Source organism: Passer domesticus, chromosome 3, assembly GCF_036417665.1.
Source record: "Passer domesticus isolate bPasDom1 chromosome 3, bPasDom1.hap1, whole genome shotgun sequence".
Lineage (NCBI taxonomy): Eukaryota > Metazoa > Chordata > Aves > Passeriformes > Passeridae > Passer > Passer domesticus.
Window position 1 is genome coordinate 102237275 of NC_087476.1, and position 23056 is coordinate 102260330.

The 23056-nt window shown below is 37.3% G+C and overlaps 1 long non-coding RNA gene across 1 annotated transcript in view; it reads left to right on the forward strand.

The window, feature by feature from the left end:
* Nucleotides 1–18511, forward strand: part of LOC135297322 (uncharacterized) — a 476053-nt gene extending 457542 nt beyond the window's left edge. Inside the window, exon 23 of the long non-coding RNA XR_010359348.1 lies at nucleotides 18358–18511. This is a non-coding gene — a long non-coding RNA (uncharacterized LOC135297322). The remainder of the gene's footprint in view (nucleotides 1–18357) is intronic.
* Nucleotides 18512–23056: the final 4545 nt, after the last annotated feature.

The following is a 23056-nucleotide window of genomic DNA, read 5'->3' on the forward strand; positions in this document are numbered from 1 at the left end:
TTGATTTTAATTTTCAATTTTTAAAGGATATATGAAACATTTATCATTTGGAAAATATGTTTTATATTCTTTTTAAACAAGAGTAAAACTGAACATTTGCTTCAACTTTGAAAAAAGCAGAAGTTTCTAGCTTTGAAAGTTCTATAAACAAGAACACTGAAACTCAAGTATTACTACAGAAGACAGTTCAGGTGTGGGAGACAGAGAGGAGCTGAGTGACTTAGGTTAGTCCATTGCTCCAGATCGTATGTGACAGAAATCATGCCTAGTGGTGGTAGCATTTCATCAGATTTAAGAGGCAGAAGCATGTTTTCAAGTCTGGGGATTCATGGTATCCAACAGCTTACATGGAAAATAAATTCAATAAGCTCCTGAGATGTAGCAACCTGAAAATATATTCAAATAAATTATGAATTTAAATGTATTTGCATAAGGCATTTTGTTGAAACGGGCAGCAGAAGTGCTGGTTTTTATGGTGTGGTGTAAGAACTGATGTAATAAACATTAATTATTAGTAGGAAAAAGTCTGAAAGGGAGAGTTTCTAAAGCACTTGGCACTGACTCAGGTCAGCATGCATTGAAATTATTGGAAAATTTTTTCACTGTGTTCACTAGTTAGGCCCACACTGAGTGCTTTTAAACATCTCCTGTAGTTTGATCTATTAGAGGCAACATTTATGCATCATCAGTGCAAACACACAGCACATTTTCAGTGAAAACCTTAATTTAAAGAAAGGGCAATTCAGATTTTCCCATTTCACCTTTTTGGGCTGGATAATTACAATAATTTAAACAATTAGCAAGCTGAGCTTGCTCAAAATTAAATAAAAACAACACCCACTTTTGGTTAAGTGTTCTCTTAAGCTTTTTTTGTTTATTTCTTCACTATTTCACATTACTTTATGAAGTCGTATCAAATCAGAAAGGATAAAAGAAATACTGAAATTCAGTGATTATTATAACATTTTACCATCTTATAGCTCTTATACACCATATCATATCATACTGTATCATATCATGTCAAAAAGTATTTCATATAAAAAAGATGTCGCTGACTAAAACCTTTTTAGGATGGACATTATAATTAAGGCAGAGCTCAGCGTAGAACAAAACAAAATTTTAATTTGACCTCCGTGTCCTTGATTAAAAAAACCACAAATCATAAAAACAAAACCAAGAAAAGTAATATTTATAATTTATTAGAACCAAGAGCTGTGAAAAATGCCTACAAAATTTAAGCTAGAGATTTGTAACTTTTTTTTGCATACATATTACTACAGATTTTAAAAGCTTTTTAAGTGTTAAAAATTGTTTAACAGAAATTATCTAAGGGCTTTGCCACTTCAGCTTTGCTAATAAGTTAATTAGTATACTTGAGGTTTTTAAATGTCCATGGTGACAATTCCAGCCAAGATCTGAAAATAAACTCTATGAAGTAAAACAGAAAACATACAGAGTAAATTAGCCAGGAGATCAAACAGAAAAATAAAATTTTCTAAAGCTTTATGGGATGGCCATTTCATGTACAATGTCCACACCAATGGGTTATTGTACTTACTCACCTGAACAGCTCCCTGTATTTTTTATTTTAAGGACAAATAAACAGGTTGCAAGGAGCTTTTTAAGGAAAAAAGGGAATGACACAATGAACAAAAAGAAAATTGGAAACAGCCTGAGTACACAATAATGGTCACTAATAGCATTTCAACATTTCACAACACTACTCACAAAAAAACCCCAAACCAAAACAAAACCAAAAAAACCCAAAAAAACACCACCAAAAAAAAAGTCACAGAGCCAGCAAGGAAAAAGGAAAGTGTAAAGAAGTAAAGTGAGGCCAACCTTCTGTTGGAAAGGTACAGAGGGTTAATGCTGCTGTCTGAGCCAGGATGATGCTGCTTGGTGTTTAGATGCTGACAGTACATTTTCTCTTTTCTGGGATTCAGACTTTGCTGCACTGATCATCTGTAATGGGGTGTGGGAATGAAATTGCTCCTGATGTCTGGTGATGTGAATGTTACTAACACAACATTTAAAGGCACTACTCATAAGATAAGGTAATTTTAGAGATGTCTCCTGCAGATACCCAGAAGTGCAATGAAGCATTAAATCTTTCCTCACTTCTCAGTGCTTGCCACAGGGGTATCAAAATTTTTTCATAAAGTGATTAAAAAAATCCCTCTAGGAAGTGCGTCAGGAAAAGAGTGACTGTTTGTTTGTTTGTTTGTTTGGGGTTTTTTTGTGGGTTTATTTGTTATTTTAGAGTGGAAAAAACATCAAAATGTTTTAAATCACTTAAAAGCAAGGCATGGACCTCCTTGATGACAATTAAATTAAAATGTTTATTCTCATTTCCTAGACAGAATGACTTTTCCAGATAGCTGCTTTTTTCGTTGCCACACCAGGGTAAACCCACATTTCTTTGATTACCATACCCAGGCAGAGTGTCAGGCCATTTCTTCAATGGCTTTTCCAAAAATGAGTAGTGTCAGGGGATATAAATTGTGACAATCATGTGTTGTCTGGCTTGACACAAAAAGGAGCTTGCATGGGACAGACTCATATTATTACACCATGGAGCCCTGTGCAAAATAACTGAGGGTAGCCTTGAGGGAAAATTTCAGTGTCCTTAAATGCTCACCAAAGCACAACTCCTGTAGACAGAATAAATAGATGTATAAAAGACTTTCAGCCCCTCTTCCTTGGATCACTTCTTTATGAGGCAGTATTCCTTTACACAATGCATAGAAATTTTACAATATGCTGATGAATAGGAAATTTAAACAAATTCTAAATTAAATAGATTAAATTTGTAACAGTAAACATGGCATAAAATATCTTTATTTTAATATCTTTATTCATCCCACTCTGTGAATTTCTGCCAGTGCAATAATATCCAAATACAATAACTCCTTTCTCATTCTGGCTCTCTGCTGCCTCTTCCTCTTTAGATGCACAGAAAAAAATCTAAAAATGTAACTGGATTTGGTTCAACCAATGTTAATTGCTACTTATTCTTGTTTGCTGGTTCTCATCTGACCCTGGCATAGATCCATGAGTCCTGGTATTTCAGGGGACCAGAGAAATAGCTGAAAAAAGAAGTTGGGATCAGAGGAAGAGAAAGCCAAGTTGGAAATGTCCTGCTGTTGTGTTAGCCATGCTCCAATGGGGAAGACACAGAAATCAGAAGGAGCTCTGTCAGGGTCTTCTGAGATAGAAACAGCAATTTTGGTTCTAATTATTCAACAAGCTGTAAGGAGCTGGTTTCATCTTGGTCCCATTGGAAACAAAAAGAAAACAAACCAAAACAAGTAGGTTTTCTTCATTCCGTCTCTCTGCCACATCCCTGAAAATGGCAACTGCAAGCTATTGGTTTCTGATCACTTCTAATTTCACAACTCACATCTTTGTAAAATACCCAGTTCTTTCTCTTCTTGAGCAGGTTTTTTTCCCTGCCTCAATCCCCTTCTCTTTCCAGAGACATTAGCAGTTGAAAAGTTTCCTTGAAAAGTTTCATATTATTATGCAGTGTTTAACATAATAGCAATAGATTTTCCTGCTGTGTATTGCAGTACTGGAAAACATTTAAATATTATCCACGAAGCTGAACCTTTTTATAATCAGCCCTTCTGTTCCCTTTAGTAACTCAAAATAATTCCTGAATTGAGCCAGCTAATATCCTCCTGTTTAAGTGTTTCTGAAAGCGCTTCTGTTGTGTGCACACCAAGGTTTCTTCCACTCTTTCCTCTTCCATCCCTGTCATTCAATGTTCCAGTCCAATGGTTTTTCCATTTCTGTTTCCAGTGAGCTCATTTTAAAGTTCCAAGTCACTTCTTACATTTATATTCTCTATTCATTTATTTTATTTCCAGTTTCCTCTTTCTTTCTTTCTTTCTTTCTTTCTTTCTTTCTTTCTTTCTTTCTTTCTTTCTTTCTTTCTTTCTTTCTTTCTTTCTTTCTTTCTTTCTTTCTTTCTTTCTTTCTTTCTTTCTTTCTTTCTTTCTTTCTTTCTTTCTTTCTTTCTTTCTTTCTTTCTTTCTTTCTTTCTTTCTTTCTTTCTTTCTTTCTTTCTTTCTTTCTTTCTTTCTTTCTTTCTTTCTTTCTTTCTTTCTTTCTTTCTTTCTTTCTTTCTTTCTTTCTTTTCTTGCCATTGTTCATATTACCATTGCCACTATCTTTCAATTTGCAATCCACTTCCAGGTTTTTTTTTACTCTATGGATCTGGAAGTTGTAAGAGGTGTACTTTGATTTCTGTAGCCAATTTGCTACCATTTTTTCTTCTTCTTCAAAGTAGAGTATTTTCTCTCCTTTTTTTGATAAAAAATAAAGAATTCCCAAACATAAAGTTGCTTATAAAAGCAAGTCTGTTGACTTATTTTACTATATTAAAGTTTTAAACTAAACATCACCCAGAGATGAAATATGAAGTGTGGACAGCCCATATGTTCTTAAATGTCAATTTCCTAACTCATCTTGAAATCAAAAGTATTTTTGAATTAATTCTTTTGATATTTATGGTGTATCCTGAATGAATATAGATCTGTAACAGTAATAAATTAGTATTCAGGTTTCATTTCTAGACCAATTGGAAAGGACAATTATAACTTTCCTAGGAGAACAGGGGGAAATGGCAGCTATGGCAGTTGGTTTGCAGTCTGCTTTTCCATGAGATATCCTGAAGGCACAACAAATGTTTCAAACACTAAAGACCCATGGCATTAACTGCTCTAAGAGTCAATTTTAACAATTAGGATTTAGCACATAAAAAATGTTAAGAAAAGGCAGAAAGCTGAGTCAAACACAGAAGAGGGAGTGCTGGGAGAACATTTCAAAATGAGAGAATGTTAAGGGAGGAGGACAGATAGGAGCATGATGGATTGCACACGAGTGATAATAAATCATATGTGCATGTTGCATCTGCAAGAATAGGCTAATGGTTGCACTTGTTTCAAAACCCAAAGGCCAAAGCAAATCTTCCCTCAGAATCTACTTTATTACTTATATCTATGCCCAAGTTTAGAAATTAAGTAGTATTGTTTTTCTTCTAGGTCATGAAAATAGCCCTATGCTAAAAGTAATGAGATAACTTGCTGCTTCCAGAAATTTTCAAGTTTAGAAGATTGAGCCTTCTGGAAGAGCTGAAGTGCTTCAAATCAGAAAAAAAAAGTCCTGCATTGTGTTGATAATTCAAGATCACACCTCTTGAAATCTTACTTGTTTATGCACAAGGATTTCCCTTCTGGGAAATAGATGATCAGGTTTAAAAACATGTAGCAGAGTTTCAGGAGTTATCTGCTATGAAAATATTATCCACTGTATTTAACTTGTTTGTTTGTGAATGGATCATGAAGCATACAAAGATATCTCCTATTCAGAACTGTTCACAAAATAATTTCTAAATCACTGAACATAAATCTTATATCTGTGAACATTTCACTGCAGACTGTCTGTTTGTAATATGTGGTTGGTCACTTGAAACACAAGTCCTTGTTCAGCTTCTTCAGATGACAGAAATCTTTCTGCTGTAATACACGTAATAAAGAACCAAAGTTCTGCCTCAGAGGGTACTCTGCATGTTTAAAATCAGTAGTTATTTACGGTTCATAACATTAAGTCCATTAATACCACATCCTTCAAAAGATAATGATGATGATGATGATGATAATAACAATGATAATATGCTTCTTGTGTTTTGTCAAAAAGGTAGATGGTCTCAGCACAAAGTGGTGGTAGATGTTAACTCTACTCCTCAGCACTGTGCTGCTGAGAGGCAGTGTTATTTGTTATTTCTAAGATACAATGCTAAAGAAAGGTAGGATTAATTTCTTCACAGGAGCAATGATTTGGGTCCATTTTGTCCTTCTGACACCTTTCTCCTATGGTCTCCAGCCACAGGGGCTCACCACTCCACATGGCTGGCAGAGGGAGGAGACCATTCCACAGCAATGCTTTCCTGCTTACTGAATATCCCTGCTTAACCCTGTAGTCCACAGGATTACAACAGGGGGAGACCCACAGAGCATTACATTGCTGCTGTAACCAGGATTGGTGCTGGGAAGGGATGCTCTTCCTGCTTGCAAATGTTAGGAACCTTTAGATGGTGAAAGAACTTGGCAGAGTTATACATCACTGAAGGTAGTCATCAGACTAGACATAACACATGGAGAATATGTTTTTATAGTCATAAAATCAATCCTCAAAAATATGCAGTTCTACTGCAAATGTTTATGTAAAGTGCTCAGTGTTCATTTTGTGTACTATTTATGTTCCTCTGTTTCCTATGTCACTCACTGAAATTTCCCCTGAGACAGAGATGCATTTTTTTTTCCAGAATGAATTTGTACAAAAATGTCTGAATGTGGAATGGAGGTTTGGGCTGAAGTTTTTTGTTTATTTGTTTGTTGGTGTTTCTTTGGGTTTTTTGGGGGGGAGGGAGGGGAGTGAGAGGGCCAGGGAAGGGGAAGTCTGATTTAAAGTAGTGGATTTTGCTTTATAGTTGAGAATCGCCTCATATTCACAGCCCTGTGAGAAGAAGGTTGCTGTCCTACATGAGGCCAGCAGCTGCTGGTTCAGCAGGCAGAGATCCACTGAGGTACCTGCAGGAATGCTGCAGGAATTGAGACCTTTGCTGCCCCATGACAGGGGATGCAGAATCAGTACCAGGGCCACGGTGTCGGGAGTTTGGGTGCATGATATGGCTGGGGATACTCAGGATATCTAGGAAGGAAGGGTCACCCTTTGGACCAGTCCCTTCTCTCTCATTTCCTGAAATAAGAGACAGAAATTAGGAAGTGTATTCCCTGTGTGTAAAATCCTATTTTATTAAATTGCTGTATTTCTGTAATTTTTCGCCGTGTCATGTTAATAATAACTAAATGCCATAAACATTTTCTCTGAAAATGCATCAACCACTCCTAAGGAGGGAAGAGAGTCAGGAGTTCCTGACCCCCTTTTGAGTGGCTGATCTGTGAGGTTGCAATCCTGTTGCATGCTAATTTACATTTTAGGGAATCAGGCAGATTGCAGTTTGTAGTGGTCAATGATACCCTGGTAGTTTTCTCCTACACACACTTGTAGGATTAAAAAGCAGCTAAAACGGAGAAGCAGCCCCACAGATAATTTCTGTTATGCAGGCAGCAGTCCTGCCTACATGGATGACTTAGTAAGCAAAGTGTTTATTTTTTTTCTATCAATACCTATTCAGGTGTTAGTGAAGACATTGGAGTAACTTCTCAACATTTTTGCTGGCTGAGCCATCAGGATCACACAGCCTATGTATTACAGAATAATATTTTATGCAAGAATATCTATATTAAAATATGATTCTAGAACAAAGTGGATATACAGATGAGCAAGCTCACCCAGCACAGATTTCTCTTCTCCATTTTTTCCTTCTTTTCTGTTTTTTTTCTCACATAGGAAGTCATCAGAGTTATATTTTTCCTGATTAACACATTTCTTCATCAACTATAATTGCAACCATTAAATTAGATTGCCTCCTGTTAATCTTCCACTGCTTCAATCCTATTATGCAGAAAAATAATGTAAACTGTCAGAATGAGAGGATGCAAGTGCCAATCTTGAAACTGGAGAAAAATATTGTTTTAATAAAAAGTCTTTCCATCATAGTGAATTTTAAAGCAATATAGAGACGGCATTTTCTTAAACCACAAGAAATATGCATAAAAAATGGTAATCCTTTCATTAACAGGAAAAAATAAACATCATATGAAAGCTGATGGCATTCTTGCATGCATCATTTGTATAGCTCATCAGATAGCTTAGAATAAAAGGTGCCCTCAGGCAAGGAGTCGAAGAAGCAAATAGTCTTAATTTATATCTCAATATAAAGTTTATAAGCCTACATAAAAAAGTAGGTACTGATACATTAAGTCCCAACAGTCTAGCCAGTCTGATTAATATCTCTTTGAACAGAACTTGCATTAAGACAGAGACAGCTGGGTTTAAAACACAAAGTCTGGCACAGCTGCTGGGCTTGGCATATAATGGAGGTGGAAGACTTCGTTTAGAGCTAACTTATGTTAAAGTACCATATTAATCTTTCAGGGAGTTTCAAGGATCTCATGATCTGAGAAAACTTACTTGCTTTTGCAGTACTGAAACATTCTATATATTATCTTCTAATTCTTTGAAGACTTTATCAAAGATTGATTAGAGCTGCAGCATGTTCAGAAAAATACTGCATTTTTAAATGTTAAAATAAATTATAAACTGTCCCTAGTTTTTAGTATATAGATAAAACCTATGACCCCTGAACTTAATAATTAATCCTCAGTGCCATAGTAGTCCATGGTCAATGAATTATTTTTTGACATTTGAGATAGGGAAAAAAGCTTATTACCAGAATAAGTGGAATTACATTAGCTTTGAAGTGAAGAGCAAGATATTAATATTTATTGAAATCAGTTTGTTTATTAGCTAGTTTCTAGGATGGCTTAGGAACATTGCCATTGGTAGATCTTAAGAATCAGTCGTTCATTCAGACAGAAAACATGTGACTGGAATGCCAAAACAAAAATAAAAAATAAATTAAAATTAGACAGAGCACTTCCCTAAATCCCCAGCTCATACATTTTTATTCCAAGGTTTCTCCATCAGTTTTTTATAGGATGATTTTTTTCCTCCCGTAGGTTATCATGAAGGTATTCTCAGAATTCTTTCAGACTCCCATTTGTAACTATTATTATTACAACTACTTTCCCTGCAACAGCAAAATTTCTCATGATATTTTTTTCAGGCTTATTTAGTCTATTGCAACCTTTGCAGTCCTCCTTTCCTTGGTGCAGTACCTTGGCCATTCTCCAACTGTGGCCTGCAGGGATTACTTAATGTCCTCTGCTAGGACAATTATTTCTGTTTTCAAAGGGTGGAAAGAACTCAAATGTGCAGTTTGTTTTTTTGACCTTACTTTTCTGCATATCTGATTTCAGTAGTTGCCCTCAGCACATTCTGCTGCTGAGAGCAGTGAGCAACGTTAACTCAGTGCTCCTGAGGTTAGGAAAGGTGTCCTCAGGGGTGGGGATGTGTCAGAAGAGGAGGCCCCTGAGTTGTGGGTAGGGACCCCTGGGATGCCAGGTCTGCAGCTCTGCTGCTGCAGGCTAACCTTGGCCAGCCAAGGATTTGGGTAGCATTTGGAGGCAGGCTCAGGGCATGCCTGTGGTCTGCAGTGTGGTGCTGTGGTCACACAGCTCTGGCTGGTCATGTACAAAACTTCCATGATGTAAAATATAACTGACAGTATTTGGAAAAGAGAGTCATTGTGCTGCCAGTGGAGCAGGAATGACTTTAACAGCTGAGGATGACAAGTAACGGAGAGCTCACTATTGCAGAATGTTTTATATCAGCAGGGAGGCATGCCTTCAAAGGTAAGGGGAGCAGAAAACAGCAAAATGGGAAAGGCAACAAGGAAGAATTGTTGGATGACAAGAAAAAAAGACATAGAAATGCAAATCAGGTAGGAAAGTGCTCATGGGGAAGAAAGGATGGAAAAAATTTGGAGAAGATTCACAAAAATGCTGAAGGAAACTAAAGCGAGAATAAGCAAAGTCATTCAGAGAACAAGAAAGTGTGAAAAATTCAAAGTATTTTTGAGCAGCCACTGAAAAGAGATGCAAGGAAACTGACTGCCTGTGCTCCTGCAAGTATGGGTAATAAGCGGGGGCCAACACATTTGGGGTCAGGACCCAGCATCCCCATGGATCAAACACAACAGCAGAATCCTTGTGTTCTTCCAGGCACTCCTTGGACCTCAATCCTTCCTACCTAAGCTGCTGTAGTAAAAGGTACTGCTTGAAGTATATGAATGAGTCAGGCCCAGCTGAGTTCCTTCCATTTGTGAATGTGATCTGTCACAAGAAGGAAAGGCCTGCTGGCACCGTGGGGTGAGACATCACTGAGGGTGAGGAGATCTCCCACTCCCTCCAGTGCTGCCTTCAGACCACGTGCTTTTTATATTCCATTTATACTCAATTCAGTTACGTTGTCACTCTGGCGGTAGTGACATGTGTATGGCACATGGGTTTTTAACTGATGACAAAAGGCTTGTCAGAAGTGGATAAGGCATTTTTTTTTTCAAGGAATTCCTATTCTGTGTCTTTGTCTTTCAGTCTGTCATACCTAGTTCTAAATGACCTACTTCAGATTCTAAGCAAAAGGTGTATTCTTAATTCTATGAAATATTTTCTAAAGTAGTTTATGTGCATGCTTGTAAATGGAGTGTGCGGCCTAATTAAATTAAAATTATATCATAATTTTAATGGTAAAAGTTATTATATATTTGCAATCTAAATACAGAGCAGTTTAATGAGAATTGAAAAGCTGTTATTGTATCATAGAGTGAAACATTATAGGTAATCACCATTTTGTCTCATTTCCCATCACTGTCTAAAAAATACAATGACAGAATTGATTGTATGACAGTCTCAAAAACTTTCTTCTAAAAGGAGTTATTTGTTCAGATTTGAATGAGCTAGATGATGAGAGATCTTTCTTTCTGTCATCCCCAAACCTTTACCTTTGATCATCTCTACAAACCACAAAAATTCTTCTGGTGGACAGACAGCTCTTCAACATGTCCTCAGGTGTTTTCTGAGATAAGATGGAGATGAAAAGTAGAAGAGCATCTGTGCACTGGATGATAAGAATGAAAAAACTGTGACACTGTTATTTACAGAATATCCAAGATATACATGAAGTAATTTTTCTTTTTTGCTTTAAAAGAAACGGAGCTTTGCACGAGTCAATTTCGGACTCTTAAATGCAGTTTGTCAGAATGAGATGCAAGAGCAGTGAGACCGCCATGAGATTAAACAACTGGGCAGAATAGAAATTTTCCAAAATATGGATAATGGCATACAATTTGATTTGCATTGGCTTTCAAATGTTTTGAAGCGTCTTCATGGTCACAGCATTCATGAGAGAACTGCTATGTACTGGAAAAATATTTCACGTAACCTTAAGATGAAAAATATTTCAGGTAACCTCAGATATTTCTATACTTACATCTTTAGTAACGACCTCACTGTTTAAGCCCAGACTGTTTTGGAGGGAGAATAAAGACCTGGCACTCAATGGCCTTACTTGTTGGGAAAGAGACAGCTGGTCCTGAAGCAGTTCAGGTCTACATGGTAAAGCCTAAAATGGGGAGTCCCTTTGAACCATTGCTTTACACTGGTAAATCAATGTGAATGTATGGAAGAGAATAATTTTGTCAATAAAAGGAGAAAGGTCCCAGCTGAGGCCATGCTAGGGCCTATTTGCTACTGATGGCAGTTGAAAAGCAGAGTTAAATGTCTCACCAATGCCTGCCAGTGGATTGTGCCAAAGCCCTGCTAGGAATGAGCCTGCGCACCCAGTGGCACATCCTGCTCCCTACTTGCTAAAGAAGTGCCAACAGGTTTCAAAATAATGACACTGGTGTTGAGTGGACTGCAGCATGTTTTTATTTTCCATCATCGCCCACAAGGGGAGGACTAATGACGCTGTAGCTTCTGTTGGCAATCTTAGACTTTGCGCTGATCTTGGGTCACATACAGAAAGGGCATCTGTGGAGCTTCACCCCTCTCTCTGCTCCCAAAGAAAAACTGCAAGGTGGTCCTTGAACTTCAGCATCTTCTACTTTATTATTAGGCGTGAAAGTAGAGGAAATAAACCGCACAGTGCAAAATATTTTTGTGGTGTAAATGCATGTTTAAAAAACCCAAAAAATCAAACAAACAGAATTCTTTCTATTCTTGTTGAGGTTTTAGCCGTGGAAAGGGAAAGACAGAAAAGAAGCACTGACAAATCACTCATTGCAAAACTGGAACTGCTCAGAAAATTTGTACATGTAGCTATTTTAAAACTACCAACAGAGTGATGACATCTTGGAACGAATGCCTAGAGAGTTAGAAAGCATAGGGTAAATTAATTTCAGATGGATGACAGACATATTTTTTTAGAAAAGCTTAAGTGAGTTAGAAATCTAAATCTTCCTTTCAGACATGACTAAAAGCACTCAGAGAGACAGTTTCTTTCAAAGTGTAACTTGATTGCCTAAATCATAGACACCCCTTGAAAACTGTTTAAATGTAAGACAGTTTTCCTTGTAAGGTAGAAATGTGAGAAATTGAGATAGCTCTACATGAGGAAGTTTTTAAGGAGCTTTACTGAGTATTGTTGAGATGAGACTTCAAGAAAATAGAGTTCTTGGACACCTCAAGACTTGGCTAAAATGTCTCGGGCTGCTTACTGACATGTCTGTTCATTTTCCCAGAGGAGCAGCAGTAGAGATAATAGAAACAGATAAAAATATGAGAGTCATTAACCAAAGTAGATTCTGCTTAGGTTTCACAACTAAGCAATAAGAAAATTTGCCCATAAATGCAAGCAAAACCTACACATGTATAGCAATTTATCCTATAATGTTCTAAAAATCAGGGATAATCATAAAAGGGATGTGTATCACTCTTGCTAAAACATGTGGTGGTGTCTCGCAACAGTCAGGCACATTTCTTGGAAAACTCTTCCAGTAGGAAGTGCTGTGTGCCCTCTGGTTTCTTGTCTGTTCCTGTGATCTTTGGCCTTTGATATCTGCCATGGAGAACAAACTGGTTTTAGTTAATTTAATTTAGTTACAAAAGAATGAGTTATTCTCCAGGCTCCAGAGATATTGATATATTTTCACACTTTACAGGCTAAGAACATTTGTTCACAAATTGCAAACTCTGTTACCCCTCAGTTTGCCAATACCTTATGTCCCAAATCTATAGATTTTGTGACAACCTTGTCACACAAATTTGGGATAAGGATTGCTCTGATCCCAGAATCTGAGGCGCATAGTCTGAAAAATGTTAGAATTAGTTATCAGTAATGTACAAATCTTGATGTGCTTCACAAAAGCAAATTAAAATTAACCTTTCTTTATGAACTTATATTCTCTATACAGAGCAGAATTTTACTTTTCGTACAGTTACGCCTAACACACTATGTTAGAATCTCTGTTGGCAAATGACTCTTTGGCATTAATTTGAGAATTTTTGTGTAGGGATTAGAACACAACACAAGGAACAATCACATTTCCAATATTAAGCAGTTGGTAATTCCAGTAACTTTTGTCTTGTATGCTTGATTCAGCAGACCAGGCAGATTTTTTTGCAGTACTTTTTTGAATACCTATGTGCTTTTTGTGAGCATCAGGGTGCTGATCCAGCTGCCATCAAGACATGAAAAGATATGATATTACAATATATTTAAGGAAAATGCTACCAGAATATTTTAAATAGTTTATGAACTTGGGTCTCTTGTTGATATTGACAACTTTTATTCTCAGTATTTTGATAGGACTTGAACAGCTTACTTTCAGGAAGCCATGTTCTGCCAGGAAAATTATAAGACTATTTTACATAAACAAACATGAATAATCTGGTCACACCAAACAAAGAATATAGAAAAATAAGCTTCATTGATTTTAAGGCAGACATTTTCAATAAAACCAGCCACCCACAGATGTATTTAATCACCTTAGTAAAGAGGATTTGATTTTCCATGGCAACCGAACATCTGTCACATCCAGTAATTTCCAAGATACTTTTGTTCCAAAACCGATGTCCACAGCAACCTTTGAGTGAATATTTAATGTTCCATCTGGTCCAGGTGTGTGCTCCTGCTACTGTATTTGTAACAGATTTCTGCCATCCAGATTTTTAAAGGTAAATTTGTAAGCAATGGCTTTTACTTTTGAGTGCTCAGGCCCCATCAGCCTCACTGAGCTTAAGATACATTTAGGATAGAGTGCATGTGCTCTGCTGGATATGACTGCTTTCTCAGTCAGAATGTGTGTTAATAAAAGCAACATTTTACATTTTTTTAGAAAGATCCATCTGATATGTTTTTCTCCTCCGAGCCTGTGAAATGCAGAATACCCTGGCTTTCTGTAGCTTAGTGGACTATGCATTTTGCATTAGATGATTCTCTCATTCAGACATACCCTGGCTGGAGCTGCTTGCTACTGAAATAGGTTTCAGTAAAGCAGAGTAGCTCCAAATTAATGTGATCTGCAGGTCAGCTCTGTCATTCACTCCGAGGGACACTTCCATAGGGCAGTTATTCCTGTGGCTGGGAGTAGTGATGTCTGAGAGCCCCAAGGAGGCTGCTGGACCTACATCTTCACCTGTGGACGAAGCTGGGTTAGCACTAATCATGCCTCCTTAGCATAGCTAAAACATACATGCCATAACTTTGTTTAAATGCATGTATAAATGTCTTTATCATATTCTATCAGAGAGTGATGATGGGTCCTGGAAATTTTAGATTAATAAATCAAATTTGATTTGATGAGCTAATTTGAATTTTGATGATGATGAATATGTTTATGGCATCAAATAACAATGGAAAAAGAACAGAAGGAGCTTCTGAATAGTAAAATATTAGCAAATGCAGATGTGATACACAAATGAAAGCTATTGCATGGCTTTCCTCACTGGCAGGGCTTATTACAGGCTTTAATAATTTTATTTTCCTAAAATTTCTGTTTTCATGTGCAGTTGATTAGAGGGAAAAAAACTACATTTATCTAATTTTCAAGTCAGGTATTTGATTTTAGAAAGCCAGAAGGTATAAAGGAGCAAGAAATTATGCTGTCTAATCTTAGTGTAACAGGGTGATGGTCAACAATTTTCTTTGGTCGCCGTAGGCATCAAAACCTTCTTGAATTGTTAAAGGAAGTCAGATGCAGAACAGACTGAACTACATTTAGCACCTGGAGAAAGTCAGCGTGCTTCAAAATCACTACATTTTATTGATTTCTAAGCTTTATAAGACTTTTGCTGTTTGTATTAAAAATTGTTTTGTAGATGTGGTGTCCCACCCTAAGGGGAAGGGAGTGCCCAAGATTGGTAGATGTTTGTGGTCAAAAATGAATGGCAACAGTCAGAGGACCCTCAAAAAACTTAGAATTGTTTTATTAGTGAATTACACTCTTGACATGGAAATTGATGTAAGTTAGTTCCTCATTTTTTAGTATAAACACACTTGGTTGGATTTTACTTAAGTGGTAGAGAGAAAGAGAAGAGCGAGAGAGAGATTCAAGAGATGTAGAGAAAAGAAAGGAAGAATGAAAGAGAGAGGTCGCCAGTTCTAGCTCCAGTGTTGATCCTGCTGTTGTTTTTAGGGTGCTTGAGGCTTTTTAGGGTGCCAGGCTTGCTGAGGATGCCGTTACATAGATAAGTTTCCCCCACTGGAGCTGTTTAATGCTTTCTATGTAAATTATTAATCATGTGCAGTTTGTTCTTTTTGACTTTTCAGGAAAAGAGTCGGAATGCTTCAGGGTCTATGGAAATATTGATCCCATGCTACTGAGTCAGCTCTTGGTCAGAAGTCCATACCCATCTCTCAACTTCATCCATGTACTTTTGCTGTGCTGTGTTGTGCTTACCTCCAGGAGTCAGAACAAGAACATTTGTCCCAGAAAAGTGTTACTCTACATCTGTATGGCTCCTTTTCCAGCCACATCCTGTTCTTTCTCGCAGTGTGTTCTTGCCAGCAATCATGACTCTGGATATGTGGCTATCAGTGATAGACACATACAGTATCGTGCATTTTCTTCCGGGCGTATACAATAGGAATGAGAAATTCTAAATAAAAATTTGTTATTTATTAACACTGAATCTTTGGTCTATTAACATCGCTTCTCTGCAATATGACTTGTATTTTAAAAGATGCATAATTGTAACAAGAATTCACACTGAATACAAATGACTGACATAAAATAAATATTTTGCTTACAAGTCAGTGTTCATCTAAATTTGTATATTCTGATTGGATTCAGTGCTTAGGTCTCATTTTTTAAAAATGGAGAAGAGTCAATTTTGCTTTCTTTAAATTTTGCTGCAAATTGTTAATGTATATTTCCACATCAGAATCTAAAAAATACTGTACCAGCAGTGCATATTACATTGATAATGAATGGACAAATTCTGCTCTTGGATATGCATTTCTACTTTCATGTGTTAGATGAGAATTTGGTCCACAATTTACAACAGAGCAAACACAAAAAGTAAAATTTCTAGCCTGATATAAAGAGACATGAAGCATTTTTATCTTGGGCCAAATCAAGCATGCTCAATCCAAATGTAATGCTGCCTTTACAAGACCAGAAAGCCTAGATTTTAGAGACATTTATGTCCTGTTTTTATGACATATATCAGTACTTCAGTCCGCTGAAAACCCAGGTATAACTCTTTTCTCTGTTGGGACAATTTAAAGCTGCTTCATGGATATCAAGACTTCATGGCTGGATTTGAAGATACCCTGTGGTTATTGTTCACAGTTTCTCTGGGGGACAGTTTTTCACATGTGTACAGTCATAGCATCTGTGAATTAATTGCTTGTTCATGACTATGTTAAGTACTGGACTGCAAAGCTGCTGGGTCAGTTATCTTTCCCTACATTATTTTATATTTTTTATACTTTACATTCTGTGCTATATACATTCATTTTACAGCACTTCATAAAAGACAGCAAATATTTCCTGGGACAGGGTAGCATGCAGTGCATTGAATGAGGCATGATTCCTCAGGAAAGAGTATATTGCCATGTATATTGACAGATTAATGTGTAAATATCAGGAAAAGGTTGAATTAAGATTTCAGCCTTAGTGGCAAACAACATGGTCCAGTAACAGAAGTTGTATGGAATGCACACATTCATCCCAACTCCCCAACCTCTGATGAACATCCACACGTACAGATATCCATAACTCAAATCAGTGAAAAACACATTATGACCACTGCAAGGCTAATTGCTTATTTCTCTTCTCCTGCTAGTGTTTCTAGTATTTAAATTTGATTTCCCTCATAAATTTAGACTTGCAATCTCCATCAACTTTGTATCACATGCTGAAAATGAACAAGCAAACAGGCATAATATTCAGTCTTTTAGGCCATTCCCTGGTTTTTGAAGGTTCCTTGGTACGTTCAAATTGGAATGCTCTCTTTTTTCTGCAGTTTTTCTCTCTGTGTTCAAGAGGAAGTTGTTTGACAAGGAAGGAGAGGGACAGTGACAGGGAAGCAGAGGGACAATGTTATGCTTAGGAAAAGGACAGATGTTTTTCAGTCAGAGCCAGTCTTAGAGCTGATGTTCTTCCTTGGTATGCCATTTAAAACAGCAAGTAAAATTTAGTTCTGGCCTGAAATAGTTCTCACTGATGAAGGTAACTTTGTCCAAGTGTATCTTAAAAGACCTGACTATGAGAGAGAAGAGAGAGTTTTCTTCTGTACAAATTGTTCCTTCTCCTTTCTACAGTAGTGTTGATTCCGAGAAGCACATTCATGGAATAGCTGTGGTTGGTTTGGGTTTGGGATCTTGGGCAGTCATTTCATCCTGCCCTAGACTCACAATGCAGCTATCTTCAGCCTTGGGTCAGGTTGATTTGGCCTTAATTCATTTGAAGTTTAATAGCTCCAGGGATGGAAATTCAAAAACCTCTCTGTGTTTTTTTTCAGCAATCAGTTCCTCTAAGAACTAAACTAGGCTGCGATTTTTCAGTGTGAATACAGAGTGTTAATACCCCTGAAGTCCTGTCTCATATTTTCTGAGATCGTCTGGGTAATTCCTATTTTCTGCATATTAATTTGACTGATTTTTGCCTTTTTTTTTTAAAGACTTCTTGATTTTCTTCAATTTTTTCTCTGAAGAACAGGCACAGTCATTTTCATGCCACCTAGTATAAGTCACCTGAGGGAGTCATCTAAACAGAGAATTGCAGTGAGCCCATCTCACATAGTTATTGGAAAAGAATAGCATCTCTAGAAAGTATTTTTGTCCACCCAGGCTCTGAAAAGTTGGAAACAAAAAAAAAAGATGAAATATGTTATTAAAATAAGTCTAGACAAAGCATTCCAACTTGAGGAACAGCTGTTTTTCTACTAACAAAAAACATTAGTTACATTTGCCTGAATTCACATATTCAATAAATTGCATTTTTCAACAAATTAGAGGTTTAAGGTTTCTGCCCTGCCTGAATTAATTTTATATAATTAGAGTTTTTTACAAGCTTGAGGATCTGAATTACCTGTCTGGGTTTTACATTGTGAAGAAGTTTAAAATAAATTTAAGCTCAAAATTGAGAAAAGCAGCTAATTAGTTAGGCAGATTATATTTAAGCAGGCAAACTGCTGGCATGCTAAACAAAAGTTGCTCCATTCCCACTCCTGGTGCTACAGCTTGCCATGAGAAACTGACCCTCAGGCTAAGGGGCACATTGGCCTCCACGACATTGGTGTGAGTGAGACAGGGGAGGAGGTGATAGGGGTCACCCCAAAGTCTCCAAAAGATTGAAATATTTTTCTTTCTTCTTAGTGACCCATTCTGCTCCATCTCAGCTGCATGGGAAGCATAAAACTTTTGGCTACAATGGGAATTTATATGCAAATGAGTTTCACGCTGCATTGAGAAGCAGATTCAAATCCCTGAAGTGCCTGGGAGCCAGGCCTGAGGCTCAGGTCCCCAGTGACTTTTGGTAAGTGAAATTCCTTAGTACTGGGTTGATGTTGCTAATGCTGTGATTCTCCACATCCAATAAGGAATGGATTAATTTTTTGCATAGTTCTCTAGCTTCCATATCAGAAATGGTAGTCCAAGAGAACCAACAGCACTCACATGTCACGAATGGACTGTGTTTATTCACTTTATGTGCAAACAGTAGCATTGTTCCTCTATTTAGTTCTTCAGTGATACAAAAAAATGTTTTAGTAAATGAATATTCAATTAAAAATGTTTTTTTGTGATTGTGTTTAAGTGAATTGCATGTAAGATCGGTTATATGAAATGTGACAGCAACACTTCTAGGTATTTTGTCAGAGAAGCCTATGTTTTAGGAACTTTATTTAAAAAAGAGTGTTAGGAATTTGAAAACATGGCCAATTTTCTCCCCTGACAGATCAAATGACTGCAGAACTGTGGATATATCTCTCAACCTATGCAAAATGTCCTTTATCAAAATAATTTGTATAAATGTTCTTTGACTTTTCACATGTCTGCATGCATATAGATTTTTGACCTTCAGAATACTCATGGATCATGTGGTGATTCAGCTTCAGTCAGCATAATTTATTAGAAAAGCTTAAAAACGTAAAGATTAAAAAGTATATTACAACTATTTGGCTGAATCTGCTCACTGTGAACAAGTTTCAGGGGTTATGAAAACAAGGAGGTTATTGCATTACTCTGTTTCAGTGAAAAAACAAGTTCGATGATAGGAATTATTTAGCTGAGAAAAAACGAAACAGAAAACATCACCAGGCTGCTCTATAATACTTTCACACAGCATGTCTTGAAAATTGACTATAATTCTAATGCAAGGCTCTCAGAGGATTGTAGTAGAATCAAAAATAGCATTGAGAAGGGTGATGAGTATGATCACAGACACCAGACAGACCTTGCATGCAGATGGACTAAAGAGACTTCTTTGACTGGAAAGAGATAAAGGGATGGTATGGCAGAGGACTGTGAAATCACAATGGGGGTGAAGAAGGTAAACAGAAAATAAAGTTGTATGGAGCTTGAGGTGCCTTAATGCTTGAGGATGTGTAATATTACAGGTCAATATTTGCAGCTCTACAGCCTTTCACTCGATCTGCCTGGAGCCACACAGACAGTTTTCCCTTGCATTCCTTTGCTTTTATGCAGGTGCCATTAGTCTCATGCCCCCACACCTGCAGGCTTCAACAATGTTGTTGTGTGGGTTCTCATGAGAATCAAAAACCACTGGCATGAGAAACATCCCTGCTCAGCCCTCTTCACTCATGTTTTGCTGATTTTAGTTTATGCTGGAGAAAACCAAGTGAAATGAACATCAAAGCAGGTTAAAACCAATTAAATACTTGATAAATACTACACTGAAATGCATGTGCGTGGAGACTCAAAAGCTGATCAGGAGGTATTTCTGATGCCTTGGTAGAGTTCTTCAAACAGTGCTAACAGCATGACAAACAGGAACATCAATAGGGAATTCAGGCCAATCCCCACAGTATTGGACAGTACTCAGGGAAGAGCAAACAGAAGGACTGGAGATAAATCAAAGGGAGACCCAAAAATGTGAAAGTTATTCAAAGCTATAAGGTGAGGAGGCAGATGGTGTATTTAGACTCTAAAGTCTCTAAAGACTATAAAGACTTTAAAGACAGCAGGATGGAAAGGAGTAGATATGTATGGCATGACCCATGATATGAATGCCCACATGCTTTTTGTGGTGAGTTAGAGTCATCTTAATGTCTTATTAAATCCAGGTCTGAAAGAGAGAGAAGATGCTGCAGTGCTGTGACTGTGGTATGTCTCCTGTCCATCCATGGTTCAAGAGGTGACATTCTTCACTTGCATCCTTAGTGATAACTGCATGTGAAAAGGACCATGGCAAATATTTTAACTCCAGATTTTTGAGTATCTTCAGGTTGAAGAGTGAGTTTTGTAATAATTTACCATAACAGCACAGGAAGAGACCTGTTTTCCAGTGTTCTTGTAGGAGCTAAACTATACTTGGGACAAGTCTCTAGCTTGTAAAAATCATCCAGATGGGCAAAACTGGGCTAGAGCCAGCAGGGAATGTTCACTCAGTTTATTTTCTTCTTCAGATAATGTGAAATCTTAGCATGCAGCTAACACTTTATTGTGTAAGGAAGCAGAAGTAAGTTTAAAACCTGTTCTCCTGATAAACTCACAAATTTGAGAAGGAATTTAGAAGTTAACAATTTAATTTATAAACTAAAGCAGCTGTTACTGCTAAAATGAGTTGGACATCTATAATGGGAGGTTAAATTGCCTCCTTGGTTTCTGAGAATACATTCAGCATTTAAGTAGTACAGAGCTGGTACACCTCAGACAGCCTGATCATTACTAGGCTTATCAGAAGGACCTCAGTTATATGCCCATATTAGCACAGCATTAGCAGGCTTTATGTGTTCAGCAGTTTCTTTGGAAAGATAGAGAGTAGGACTTGCAGATGGATGTGAGAGGCTTAAGAGCAAAAGCTCAATTACTTTTGATGAGTTTCTCCCATTCTCTCTGTGGCTGACTGGATCATTACTGAGCAGAACCATCTGCAATTGTATAAATCAATTTTTATTGATACAGCAGGAGCCATACATCCCAATGAGACTGGGACAGACCATGCATGCTAGTCTGGCATGTGCCTTCCTTACATTTGGCCAGTCTCTGGCAGGGTCAGTGCTTGGCAGCAGTAGCATCTGCTGTGCCAGCAGGCTGGCAGAGTAAAACCCCTGTGAGAGCCAGGAAGGGGAAAATGCTGGAGACCTTACCCTGGCTGTCACTCTACGTGAAATTGTGGTTTAAATTGTGAGATACCCAGGATAGTCACCATGAAACGGTCTCACAAGAATCCTGAACTCTAATTGTTTTGAGAAAAGATGAGGGAAATGAGTTGGAAAACCAGGCCATTTACTTAAATGGGCAGCCTAGGGTCAATCAGATAGCAGGACGTTGGAGCATGGTTAATGGGATGTCCCCTCTGAACCTCAGAGGATCTCCTATGTTGTCTGCTTTGTTGTGTATTGGTGTTCCCAGACAGACTGTGGCAGTCTGGGCAGACTCTCTGTGGACAGTGTATAGGTTTTCTTAGACACTGGTAGCTTTGGGTGTTTTCTTACACCAGGCAGCATGCTCCGTTTTGAAGGTCCTACTAGTCCCTTACAAAATTCTTGAACACAACAAAAACAATAGGACAAGGCCTTCAACGTGCTAAATTTTTCTGAAAGCTGTTCCATCATAAAGCAGTCTTGGTTTTATTTAAGTCATATACAAATGTTTGTACTTATACATTAAGAATATGCTTTAAAGCTTTTTTCCCCCAGAACTTGTGAAATATAGATATAATGATGGAAAGAGCAGGACTCTGAATGTGCAGAGACCAAAAGTAGAGAAAATGGAATGAGAAGGCATGCTTCATGCCTTGGAGGCAACAGGGAAAGGTTTATGTGGTACCAATGGAAAATACTTTCTTTTATTTCCAGGATACAAGCACTGTTAAAAAGCAAAATGGAATAGGAGCCAAGGAGTCAAATGTAACAAAGAACTTTCCTGACATGTCTTACAGCAATGCTAAAAGGGAATATGTTAGAAACACATTGTTTAGTAGAAACAATGAACTGTAGCAGAAGGATGTGAGATGAAATTAATGGAAACAGAAGTAATTTCAAAGTTTTCATAGAGAACAAGCATAAATGGTCACTGAGCAGGTGATCTGGAAAACATTGCATTTAAAATCTGGGTAATCTGCAATAACTAACTCAAACAAACTAATCTTATGAATATAAAAAATCAAATAGTGAATGACATTGGAAGTGCACCAGACAGTAATGGGAATAAGGGATTCTCAGGACATTTAAGAGACACACAGTTACATTGTTTTGCTGCTGTAGGATGTAGCTAGCTCAAAGGTCATTCTCCAATGTCAATTGCTGTTTTATTTTCCTTGATTCCAAGGAAAGAACCCAATACTGATAAAAGCAGACAATATGAAGACAAAGATGAGAAATCAAAGGCGGTTTTACCTTTGTAAAAATAGGTTGCAGTAAAAACACAGTGTCATTTTGATAAAGTAAGGGAACATCTCAGGGATAAAACCTTTAAATGTATTATTTTGTGCCCGAAATGAGGCAGAGAACATACTTGCTCACTAAGGCAATGCTTAAAGTTCAGTCAAGACAAAACACTAGCAGAATCCCAGACCAAAGCTGCTCAGAGAGCACCAAGGAAATGCACCTTAATTCCCCTCATTTCAGTACCCTTCTAAGTCAGTCTTCATTATTACTTGCTGGGTACTTTCTAATTTTTGCATTTCAGACAACATAAGGGATGGGATGTCTCAAGTAAAAACAGTTTTTATGTTTATTTACCTCTTTTGGCTCACCTGCAAGAATAAGATCATTTTGTCAGGAAACCGAGTTATGAGATTTCCTGTAGATGTCAGGAGTTCATATCATAAGCAGTGACAATCCTTCTAAGAGAATGAGAGATGCAATATCTTTCCTGGCCAAAACAAAAC